General features: G+C 39.0%; 1 non-coding gene across 1 annotated transcript; it reads left to right on the top strand.

Annotated features, from left to right (window-relative positions):
- Nucleotides 1-12,498: 12,498 nt before the first annotated feature.
- Nucleotides 12,499-12,573, top strand: Trnap-cgg (transfer RNA proline (anticodon CGG)). The gene has a single exon. It is a non-coding gene; the product is annotated as a tRNA-Pro (tRNA).
- The last annotated feature ends 980 nt before the right edge of the window (nucleotides 12,574-13,553 follow it).

Below are 13,553 nucleotides of genomic sequence, written 5' to 3'. Positions count from 1 at the left end.
TTTGTTGATACTGACCTACATGGGGAGAAACGATCACCACGATAAAATAAGGGTAATCAGGGATCGTACGGAGAGATATAGGTGTTCGTTCTTTCCGCGCGCTATACGAGATGGAAATAATAGAGAATTGTGAAGGTGGTTAAATGAACCCTCTTCCAGGAACTTAAATGTGATTTGCAGAGTATCCATGTAGATGTTCTGCAAAATTATATTGATTTGGTCATAAACCCGCTTCCGCCTTCTTAGGCTCCGCAATCGTCAGGTGTTTTGCAGAAAATTAGAAAGTGTTTCCCGTTTAATAAATTCAACAATTATTTATGTTTGAATTAGTTCGTGTGGCCTGTAGCCGCCATTTTTCCTTTATTGATTGTAAGATTACTACGATTAGATAATTAGAGTCTTAGACCATTATCAAGCATCTAAAATGGAAACATCATACGTCCGGTGCATTAGCAGTCACTTCAGAATTTAACAAAATCAGACCAGATACCCCAACAAAATTAGAAAAAATTTAACTTACTTCACAAAAAATTCATCAGTGGCACCTTATGGCATGCAGGTCTCTGTTCCTGTGTATATTTAAATAACGTGCCTATAAATACATGCACCGTAATTGTCATAAAATTGGAAACACTAGCCCCCTTATTACGGGAGCACAACACAATTTTAAAAATAATATACCTTTCACGTTTTTCGCACCCCCCACACACGTTACAGGCACACAGTTCTCAGTGTGGTCCCGCGACTAGTAAACAGCTGTGGCAAATATCTTACGTTGAGGAGTACACATATACACAAAGTCGATGCGCACAATGTACATACATGGTGCACACGAGTTTTTCATGTGGACATAGTAGTAGTAAAGTAGATTAAATTAAAATAGAAGTGTAGGTGTATAATTTTACAGTCGAATGTATAAAATGCTAAAATTGCGCACTTATTGCTAAGTAAAAATAAAGTAAAGTAGTATGGCATGAAAGACTGGGAATGCCGAGGACCAAGTTAACCTGCCTTCGCTCCCTAGTGTTCGTACTGAGATGACGAGAGAACGGAAAGGGTGAAACTTGGTCCCATCACGTAGCGTACTTCTCGTGCATAGCACCAAGGGGGCCGTTGAGCTTTATGTCCCGACCCGACGGACTGACAGCCATCCACGGTTCACAAATCCTCGCTTCGTGGTACACTGCGGAGTGGTTTGGAATTTGGTTTGGAATTTAATCCAGGGTACTGGTGCAAATATTGGCAATTAGGAGCTTTACGTCACCACCACTCCTCCCCTTGCGAGCCAAATACAGGGAGTGAAAATTTCATCCACCACCAGTATTCGAACTGGCTCACCTGCGAGACGAGCTCCACCGCACAAGTGTGCGCTAGCGTCCTCTGCCATGGAGGCGGGCTTGCAGCTAAATATTAAAACAGAAATGAAAAATATGAAAACAATGCTACTGTCACGACTTACTATACGGCTGCATGGTCCCCCGAATTGTATTCACATACGCCTATCACTGTAGCAAAGACTGCTCGTCCCGTGACCCGGCAAAACTTCGTAGCAAAACTTGCGCAAATATATCTACAAATTTTCCATTTTACAGTTACTTTTGTTCAGAAGAGTCCTTTAGATGAATTTAAATCTCTGTCTCTTCCACTACGGCTATGACAAGCTTTCTGTACATTATGCAAGACCTATAGTCATTTACTAAAGGTAGGTACCTTGGCGCCGGAGTCTCAAGTGTGCTGCCCGCATCTCGTGGTCGTGCGGTAGCGTTCTCGCTTCCCACGCCCGGGTTCCCGGGTTCGATTCCCGGTGGGGACAGGGATTTTCTCTGCCTCGTGATGGCTGGGTGTTGTGTGTTGTCCTTAGATTAGTTAGGTTTAAGTAGTTCTAAGTTCTAGGGGACTGATGACCATAGATGTTAAGTCCCATAGTGCTCAGAGCCATTTGAACCATTTTTTCAAGTGTGCTGCAAAGGTGCACGGGTTACTATCACTTATTGTGGTGTGTTCCTTAAATTGTGTGCTAACTTTTCTTCCTGTTTGTCTAATATAAAATCCTGACAGTTGTTCGCCTCCGTAGCACAGTGGTTCGTGTGTCTGGCTGCTACGGGGAGGAGCTGGGTTCGATTCCCGGTACTGCCGGGGATTTTTTTCTTGGTATAAGAACTGGAATGGGGTGCGCTCAGCCTCGTGATGCCAATGCAGGAGCTACTTGTATGAAATGTAGCGGCCCCAAGGTCAAGAAAGCCGACAATCGCCGTTAGACCTGTGTGCTGATCCCGCGTCCCTACACGCAACAGCCAATGACACAGTTGGAAGAGGATGCTACGGCGGTCGATCGCTCCCGACTGACCCATCACAACCAAAACGCGGTCTGATTCTTTCCATGTACATCTCATTAAATTTATTTCATCTTCGGGATTGGGGCATGTTTTACTGGTTTCCTTTTTAAATAATGCCTCCACAAAGTCCTCAGGAAAGTCGTTATTTATAGCTAGAGAATGTTTAGTTCATCAACAATAATTTTTTCCAGTGATAAATTTACCAGTCTATATGTCATGTCACGAAAATATATAAGTTTGTGTATCCTTGCGTGACATGATTGGTTGTGGAAAATTAAGTTTGTTGTCGTAAGTTTACGAAAAATATCGATTGTGTCTTCAGACTTATCAATTTAAATTTTTAAATAAAAAAGTTGCTTCTGTTTTTCTCAATTTCCGTAGTGAATTTAATCTTACGATGGAAGCTGTTGAATTGTGAACATATAACATTACTCACATCTGTTGTGCCATTGAATGAAATTAAAATGTCGTCGACATACCTATGATAATAAATATCTTGACTATACATTGTAGTGGATTGGTGGGAACGCAGCTGTTGGCTATAAAAACAATAAATAAAATAGCCTCACACATTAATAATTTTCAGTTTTATTGTGAATGTTAACACCACGGATCAAACTAGATAATAATAGCGATTTTAGCAAATTCTACTGTATCATAGGAGATTTCCACAGGTTGATACTAACCTAATTTCGCGTTCTGACTGTACAGCGTATGGGGCATAGAATAGTCTTCACTATATCCCTAATGTACCTCTCACATTAATAATCACTCTTGCTCATTACAGAGGTCTGTGTCAATGTCATTAATGTTTCTGGTGGTGGGGAGTCGTTACACACTCTCCCTGTAACTAGGTCCAACTCAACTGAAAACTGATTAGCAACAATGTGTAATGCCATTAACATTCAAAAGTAAAAAATATTATCGGTTTAATAGTTGGTATTTACTCTCACTAAGTATAATTCCTACATATCATTATTTAAGCACAGTGAAACGTCCCCTTATAACAATTATACATGACTGTGCTTAAGCTGACACACAATATTTTTAGCGCAACGCAATCTGACTTTCAAAAATCCCTACAAAAGAATGGCCCTGACTTACATTAACTTATACGTTTCACAAATCACTTACCTCTCAAAAATCTTGGTTACTCGAACTACTGCAATACAGCGAGTGCCACTACTGCCAGCTAAATAAAAGGTTCAAACTACGGAAGGCACTAACTACTGATAGGCATAGTTAGCAAATGAAAGATTTTAATAGAGAACAAACAATGTATTTACCTTAATAGTCATAATATATATAGCAGTTCATGACGTCCAGTCTTACAAATTTCAAAACTCCGCCATCTCTCTCCCCACATCCACCACTGCTGGCGGCTCACCTCCAACTGCGCAACGCTATGCGCTGTTAACAGCCAACAGCCCAACACTACAATGGCGAATATTACAGCAATGCCACCCAGCCACAGACTGCACACAGCACAGCCAGTGATTTTCATATAGAGCGCTACATGGCGTTACCATTATAAAAACCTAAACAGCCTACTTACAAAGCCCCCATGGTCCCCCAAAAAATTTGACAAATTGTTTTAGGCAGTGGCCAATACAGATTTGAAAATTTTTTTCATAATTACAATAACAAAGAAATCAAATGAACACACTTATTAATACAATGCTGGTCAAAAGATAAAATTTTCTCACAGTCCATAAAGACAGTCCTGACCGTTCATCACAGTAAAATATCAGTCCTTTTCTCAAGTTCTGAGCAGTAAAAGAAAATGCACACGGAAGTAGTGGATTTCCATGCAGTCTTGAAGAAGTAGTGTTGTCCTTCCAACGGAAAGACAGTGCTGACTCTCGACATGCAGACAGGTAATGAGCCACAACAGAGGAAACCCAGAGCAGAGTCATTCGACGTTTTGAAGAATATTGGTAGGTAGGTCATCACAGAGCAGACCCACTATAGTCTTGGTAGAAAGTATGGTATTGGTGGGCCACCAAAGGTGCAGACCCACTGCAGTCCTTGTAGAAATAATGGTATTCGTGGGCCATCAAAGATGCAGACCCACTGTAGTCCTTGTAGAGATGGATACCAGCCATCCGTTGCGACTGTGCAGGTGCACAATCACCATCGAAGAGTCTTGCGGAGAATATAGCACATCCATAAGCCACCACTTGTGCGCTCACAAAGTTTTTTTGTAATTGTCCTTAGAACCAGCAATGCTGTTATCCAGTCCCTTGCTGAATTATTAACACACGTGCAAACACTAACAGTCCTTACTTCTCACATATTGTCCATATACTATGACCAACAGAAACGTGTGCAGTTAAATGTAACTTACAAGTTACTTAATTTGATGAACTGGTGTCTATACAATTATAAATTTCCAACATAAGAATACAATTACAAACGTACAAAATACATCATTAAAGAACATAACAGTGCAGATAACATTTGTAGTAACACAGGCTTTACAAAAGAATCGAAATAACATATACATCAGTGTTACGGGAATTATGACATGAGTACATACATAAAAGATCAGATTAACTTTCGAAACATCAACTTCACACATGAGCAACAAAACAGAACAGATAAATAATGTCTAAACATCTTTACAAAGTAAATAACATAGTATTTGAAAAATTCTACAACATAACACTCATCAGCTAAACACACAAAGACAGGCAAAACACAAATACACAAGGATACACAAACACATAGCGGAATAATACAAAAGGAAAGGACAGGGTTTGTTTTACTGCAGTATTTTGCAAACAAAACTTCCTTTACTTCTTGGAGATCTCCCTTCATTCATTATTATTCCCAAAAAGTCCTATCTATAATTGCTTTCTGTATTCTATTCATATTTCTTTCAAAATAATTATTTCTCAGTGTACAATACTCATTTTGCCCCAAATCTTTTTCATATAACTTCTCAATGCATTTCTTCCAATTCATCACAACTCGTTCTCTCATATAGCCTACCCCATCTTAAGCTAACTTAAATCTACTGAGCTCAGATGCTAAACTAAGGGACGAGGCAATGCACCAGCACAAAACAATTAACACAAACAGCAATGACAAAGAAATGGAAATTGGCAAAGCAAGCTACAGTAAATCTAAATTACCAAGCAAATGCAACATTACAACTAATATAAGGCAAAGTGAAGCAAACAAGAAAAATAAATCAGTAGTAAACTGGCTTAGCAGAGTAACACAAATTAAAATTCAGTAGTACTATGCCTGGCAAACAGCAGCAGCAAATGCAATAACTTCTATCTAAACATGACAAAGCTCAAGCAGAAAGAATATTACAGTAAAGATGGCCATGTCCAATACCTATCTCACATCTTAACACTAGAGTGATGCATCACGATAACTTACTCTACCAAAAAAATTACCAAGTAGTTGAAAAGAAAATTATGTATGCAGTTACTGTTATTAATCCCTTCTTATTGTTCTTTTCATTCTAAGTGCTCCTTTTTCGAAGAATATGGATCACAAAATTATTATTTAATAGATCTGTTGACAGAAAGTGTTCACATTAGCAAATGCATTTTATTTTATTTTATAAAACCAATGCTGCAACACAGCTGTAAACTAGATATTAAACAAAATGAGCAATCTCTCAACTAGAAAGACAATAGACGTAAAATGTTTCTCATAATTTCATTAGGCATTTTAGTAAACATCATAAATTAAGAGCTCCACAGTGTAATCATATGTTTTCAAGTTTGAGCGTGTCGTATTTGCAATGCTTTCGACAAAGAAATGTCAATAGCGAGGATAATGGCCTCTTTTTTTGCACCTAATGGCTTTCTTTTGTCAGACGACTACCTCTCAGCTGGGCGCCCAAAACGCATTACGTCAAGGTCACTTAACTTTCTTACTGAAATATCTACGACAGCAGTTTCCGCTACAGTGACAGTCTCATATAAAAATATTTTCACAGGTTGAGAATTTGCGTTACAAATGTGTAGAAAATAAAATCCTATAAATATAACAGTGTCCAAAAAATTTTTGACAGCTTTGTAATACATTCACGCATGTACACACATTTCATAATTCTTAAAGTACGATTCTTGGTTTCCAACATCCTTTTCCACAAATCAGAGTCCCTAACCACTACTCATTATTCCTCACCTTATTATACATATACATATTCGTCGACACTTCTTCAATATTTCATCATAAGAAATACGTAGCATAATCAAATTCCTCATATACGGTAGCATCATCTTATTGATCATAATCATATCTCAACAGCATAATACATATCGTCGTCGTAATAATATCATAACACCTCAGTCAAATCTCAAAAATGTCGTAGCTATCTGCAATAATTTCAAAACCTAAAAAATTCTCTGCTCATTTCAATAGTGTCATCTACCTCAAACGTACTTTAAAAATCGTGATCCCATACCAAATATATCATTCAAAGCTCTCATAATATCAGAATGGTTCCGAAAAAATGTGAACAGTTCACAAAGTACAGACAAAATACAATTTCGTAAGTGTGAAGTTATCCAACTGTGTAATTACGTAAACATCTGTCACTGATGTAGTAAAAAAATGTTTATCTCTCAGTTAAATGATCAGATAGCTGTGTAATTTGTGTGTTAGAGAAATATGGCACCGACGTGTAAAGTTGTATAAGCAAATATCATATTAGCTAGGGCTCCTTGTGCTTGCCGAACACATGGTCCACAAAGTAAGCGTGTACCCCCCTGAGGATTAATATAATTATACCCTCAGGTGTTACAGATTACAGCAATGGAATGAAATGTATCACGGAAAACCTTTATATCATTGTAATTCAAAAATCTATAAAAATAAATGTTTTAAGTACAAAATTAATCACTCAAATACGTGTGCTGTAGCGCTAATCTGTGCGTCTTGTTGTAAAATAATCTCTGTGGAAGTGTCATAGCTTTCGTCCTCCGAAAGCTAAGTTCTGCAGAAGTCAATGTACTTACCTCATCATAAACAAAAGTGAAATGCTTTGCGTATAGGTATCTTAGTTATTACGTACCTTACCGTGATCAAGAAAGTACTATAATGTAACATATTGTTGTGCTACGGAAAAGGCTGTCTCATTGTAGCTATACCACAAAATTTACTACTAAAACATGTTTTACTTTCCAGAATAATACAGAAAAACTGTGCAGATATAAAACAGAAACACTGAAAAAGCAACATTGTAAATTGTCACTCATTAGTAGCGCCGTGATAAAATCGTTTAGCTGTCACATAAACTAACCACTGTGTCATCTGGTATCTCACAGAAAGTATTTTAAATCCAGAATGTATTTTCAAGTAAACCAAAATGTTGCATTAAAATCTCATTAGCAGTACTGGTAAAGGTTCTAAGTATGTGATCCTTATAGTGCAACTAACAAGCAAGAATGTACACACACAATAACACTGTGTCGTCTGTTCACAATAACAATGCATTCTTAATTTCTGTTTAAATAAGTTCTCTTGGTTCATGACTGGATATTTAACTTCAAACATTGTTGCATGTTAACAGATTTTAAGTCTGACAAAGCATACTAGTAATGTAAAGTGAAAAGTTATATGGCAAAGACGAAGTTAAAAAGCAGATTATCTTTCAATAAACGGTTTTACATGTGAAATATGGTGTAAACCTTTACTCTTCCTAGTACGCAGAGTTTCAACTTCAACGCAATTATCATGTGGTATACGTCGGATTCTGTAAGGTCCATTGTAAACTAGAAAGAATTTGTGACTCAAGTGTTTCTTCTTATGTGACAATGAATGAGCTTTAATGAGAACTTTCTGACCAATATATAATTTCTTTGCATTTGCTTTACCATTTACTTTTCTCCTTTTGTCTGCAGCAGATTTTATATTTTTAATAGCCAAATCAATTATGTCTGTATGTCGAAGTTTACGTGTATTCGGGAAAGGTACAAGCTCTCTGATTCTGTTCGGTGGTTCTTCATTTTTCAGTACAAGAGTAGGTGGTAAAGCAGTGGAGTTATGAGACATTTCATTCAGCACGTTTTGAAATATGTGTAAATATCTGTCCCAATGCTGATGCTTTCTGTGACAGTAAAGTCTGCAAAGCTTATTGATTTCTTTCATAATCCGTTCGGAGGTGTTACAATGTGGTGAGTACAATGAAATAAAAACGGGTTTGATTTTATGATTCCGAAGCATGCGTGACCAAACAGCAGATCTGAATTGAGGTCCGTTAGCTGAAATGACTTTACTAACGTGTCCAACTTCACCTAGGAAATTTTTAACAAAGGCGTTGGATACAGGCCGTCCAGTGGCTTTACGTAACGGTGTGAAAGAAACAAATTTTGAAGTAAGTTCAACAGCGACTAGAACGTACGAAAATCCATTAGATGTTCTGACAAGCGGTCCCAAGAGATCAACAGCTACAAATTCTTTTAATTTAGAAGGATTGATAGGAAACAGCGGAGCACGATGGGAGATAGTAGATGGTTTCGCCTTCTGACAAAGTTTACAAATAGACAAGACTCTTCTAATTCTCTTTTCCATATTGTTAAAATAACAAGTCTTTCGAAGAATATGATAACATTTTCGTGGGCCAAAATGTGCATAGCTGAAATGAATGTACCAAATGAGCTTATTAACAAAATCGTCAGGAATGCAAAGTACCCATAGCTTGTCATCAACAGTGCAGCGTTTGAAGAGTATGTTGTTTCTAACCAGATAATAATGCCGAATCTGTGTGTGTGTCTTTTCATGCCACTTGCTTTTGATGTCTTTCTAAATCGGATCTTTATCTTGTTCATGAGCAATGTCCTTTAAAGATGTGGTGATGAAGTTTTCAAAGGCGACTTTCTGAATGTAACGAATACTGAAATTTTTCTCGAGGTTGCCTTCTGTGTTACTTTTCTCAAGCCCAGCCGGTGCGCGTGACAGTGCGTCCGCAACAATGTTCTCCTTGCCGGGAATGTAGACTATTGTGAAGTGGAATTCTTGCAGAAACAATGCCCAACGTTTTAACCTGTCATGATTTAATTTTGAAGACATAAGAAATTGTAATGCACGATGATCACTGTATACTTTTACGTGCTTACCAGTAAGAAAGAAACGGAATTTGTTAAATGCCCAAACGATAGCTAAAGCTTCTAATTCAGTAACGGAATAATTTTTTTCAGATTTTGTTAGCACTCGGCTAGCAAAAGCAATGGTTTTCTGAACGGTAGCGTCATTTTCTATGGCTTCTTGAAATAAATGGGCACCAAGACCGACTTTAGAAGAATCCGTGCTAAGGCAGAAATCTTGTGACAGATCTGTATTGGCGCGTTAAGAAGCGGTTCTTTCAAAGAATTGAATTCCAACTGTTCTTGTTCGTCCCAGTTCTAAATAGTATTTTTTCCAGTGAGAGAACAAAGTTTTGGTGTAACAAGAATTTGCATATTCAGAAAACGACGGTAAAAATTTACGAGACCTAGAAAACTGCGGACTTGTTTTTTGTGGATGGCACTGGAATGGCACTGATTGCTTCTAACTTTTCAGGATCCGGCTGAATGCCTCCAGAAGAAATAATATGTCCCAAAAACCTCACCTTTGACCTACCGAATTCAGACTTTTCCAAGTTAACTGTAATTCCAGATTCTGCAAAAATACGTAACAAACTGTTAACGATGCGATTATGTTGTTCCCATGAAGCTTCTGCTATTAGAATATCGTCCACATACAAGGTGATGTGACGTTTTAAGAACCCAGGTAATATGGAATTCAGCCCGCGAATGAATGCTGCCGAAGAAATGTTCAAAATAAAAGGAAGTTTCCGAAACTTATAACAATCGCCGAAACATAGGAAAGCTGTGTATTTTCTACATTCTGGATGAAGTTCGATCAGATAAATGCTGGATCTGAGATCAATGGAAGACAACACTTTTACACCATTAAAATTTTGAATAAGTTCTTCCAACGTTTGCGGCCTGTCTGTTTCAGGAATAATGATAGTATTGATTTGTCTCGAATCTAAGACAAGCCTGATCGATCCATTTTTTCTTCTCAACAACATGTAATGGATTGTTGTATGAGCTTACTGCAGGCTCAATAATGCCCTCGTCAAGCATAGATTGTATATCTGTTCTAACACGGTCCCTATAATGTGCTGGAATTACGTATGGTCTAACACAAAATTTAGTATGCTCACGAACACGAAATTGGTATTGAAATCCCTTGATTGTTCATGTTTTGTGAGTAAAAACTGTGGAATGTGCTTGTAAAATCTCAAAAAGGTCCTGCCTATGTGTCATTACAATTCTCAATTGTTTGAATTTTATTCTGAATTAACTCATTAGTTTCAAATATGCCGTCGATATCATCCCTGTCACTACTTGCAGAGTGATTGTTAGTGTCTAGTTCCGTAGAAAATTCCGAACTGTTGTCTAACAGAAGGTAAAGCCGATTAATTTCTTCGTCATGGTTTGAGAGCCAATCTTCAAATTTCAAAGCTACTGACTTACCTTCTTTTTCTAAACTTATTTCAGCATCGTGAAAGTTTAAGATTGCTTTGTATTAATTCAAAAAGTCTACTCCCAGTATAATTTCCGTCGACAATAATGGAACAATAAGAAAGTTCATAGAGAAGCTGTGGTTTTGACAAAAGAATTCTAAGTTGATTTGTTGGCGTACATCTACACTTTTTCCAAAGATTGCACCTTGTAATTTAATCTTAGGTAACGGAAGTGTGGGGCAATCGTTCGATTTGTTCCATTTTCTAAAAGCTGTTTCACTAATTACTGAAATGGGACTGCCAGAGTCAAGTACTGCCGTAAATTTTACGTCATTTACAGTAATTTGAATCACAGTATATGCAATGTGATAGTTATTACTGCGGAGAGGTGATCTTTCCCTGAAATTATTACTACTCTGCCAACGGTTGTCATACGGGTGGTGTCTGTTTTGGTCACGATTTACGTTGTAAGAATAGCCTTGTCGTGTATTATTTCTGTCATCGCGGAATTGTGACAGATGTGACCTGTAATTGTTGTGTTCCTGTTTTCGCGTTCCGCGATTGTCAGTGTCAATTTCCAGTTCTTGTAACAGTCCCTGAAAAGCTTCAATGTCGTCTTTGCAACGTCCTTCTAAAATAATATGTCGTAAATGTTCAGGCAGTTTGATTAAGCAAATGCGGATGAGTTCTGAGGGGCTGTATGGGTTTGAAAGATACTGGTGTGCGCTGATATGAAACTCCCTGGCAGATTAAAACTGTGTGCCCGACCGAGACTCGAACTCGGGACCTTTGCCTTTCGCGGGCAAGTGCTCTACCAACTGAGCTACCGAAGCACGACTCACGCCCGGTGCTCACAGCTTTACTTCTGCCAGTATCTCTTCATATCAGCGCACACTCCGCTGCAGAGTGAAGATCTCATTCTGGAAACATCCCCCAGGCTGTGGCTAAGCCATGTCTCCGCTATATCCTTTCTTTCAGGAGTGCTAGTTCTGCAAGGTTCGCAGGAGAGCTTCTGTAAAGTTTGGAAGGAAGGAGACGAGATACTGGCAGAAGTAAAGCTGTGAGCACCGGGCGTGAGTCGTGCTTCGGTAGCTCAGTTGGTAGAGCACTTGCCCGCGAAAGGCAAAGGTCCCGAGTTCGAGTCTCGGTCGGGCACACAGTTTTAATCTGCCAGGAAGTTTCATATCAGCGCACACTCCGCTGCAGAGTGAAAATCTCATTCTGGAAACATCCCCCAGGCTGTGGCTAAGCCATGTCTCCGCTATATCCTTTCTTTCAGGAGTGCTAGTTCTGCAAGGTTCGCAGGAGAGCTTCTGTAAAGTTTGGAAGGTAGGAGACGAGATACTGGCAGAAGTAAAGCTGTGAGCACCGGGCGTGAGTCGTGCTTCGGTAGCTCAGTTGGTAGAGCACTTGCCCGCGAAAGGCAAAGGTCCCGAGTTCGAGTCTCGGTCGGGCACACAGTTTTAATCTGCCAGGAAGTTTCATATCAGCGCACACTCCGCTGCAGAGTGAAAATCCCATTCTGGAAACATCCCCCTGGCTGTGGCTAAGCCATGTCTCCGTTATATCCTTTCTTTCAGGAGTGCTAGTTCTGCAAGGTTCGCAGGAGAGCTTCTGTAAAGTTTGGAAGGTAGGAGACGAGATACTGGCAGAAGTAAAGCTGTGAGCACCGGGCGTGAGTCGTGCTTCGGTAGCTCAGTTGGTAGAGCACTTGCCCGCGGAAGGCAAAGGTCCCGAGTTCGAGTCTCGGTCGGGCACACAGTTTTAATCTGCCAGGAAGTTTCATATCAGCGCACACTCCGCTGCAGAGTGAAAATCTCATTCTGTTGCTGTGTTTGTCTCTGGTGTTGTTCCATTGTGTCTAACTTTTGAAGATTTTGTCCCATTTGTTTCTGATTTTGTTCAAGCGTTGTGTGTAACTTTTGTAGCCTTTGTCCCATTTGTTGCATTAACTGTAATAACAATGCGCTGGTGTCTGAAACATGTTCCTCAGTGCTTTTTGGCAGTGAAGTTGCACCGGCAACATTCACATTTTGACAAGAAGAAAATGTGTCTTGACTTATTTGAGAAAACGGTGAGGACCCAAAACCTGAATCTGCAGTATTTGCAAGATTGTGTCCTGTCATTCCCGATTCCTGAGGCGAGCTGTTGCCGACGGATCGATCGATAATGCTTCCCTGTTCACTAATTGTTTCACTGTCTACGCCATTATTTGCAGCCCGCTCCATTTCCCTATGCACAATTACCAAATTACTACTTTGAACATTAGTTAATTCATTTCTCGGCTGCGCTAACACACTGCTTTCGTCTTCATTGTCATTTCTCAGTTTACTTTGGAGCCTAGTATTACGTTTTTCACACGCCATAACTGTCACAATATTTCACACGATAACACAGAAAAGCACAATTTGAAGAGCAAAAATAAGGAAACACATTAACATAGCACTGAAAATAATATCTAGTTAATTGCAAGCGCAGCTGCGAAATACTTGGTGCAAATTTACATGTGTGCCACACCTGTTTTACTGTACAACAATGAAAGACTGCAACTACAAAGGAGATTCTCTCTACAATTACGCGCTAGCAATAAACAAAATCTACACTAATTACACAAACTACAAGAAAAAATCAGAAGATTCCAGTGAGGTATCCTCGGCTAAGGGTCGACATATGTAACGTCCCCTTAGAAAAATTATTCATGACTGTGCTTAAGCTGACACACAATATTTTTAGCGCAA

Source organism: Schistocerca nitens, chromosome 3, assembly GCF_023898315.1.
Source record: "Schistocerca nitens isolate TAMUIC-IGC-003100 chromosome 3, iqSchNite1.1, whole genome shotgun sequence".
NCBI lineage: Eukaryota > Metazoa > Arthropoda > Insecta > Orthoptera > Acrididae > Schistocerca > Schistocerca nitens.
Note: the sequence above shows the minus strand (reverse complement) of the source record. Positions and strands in the feature narration are given on the sequence as shown.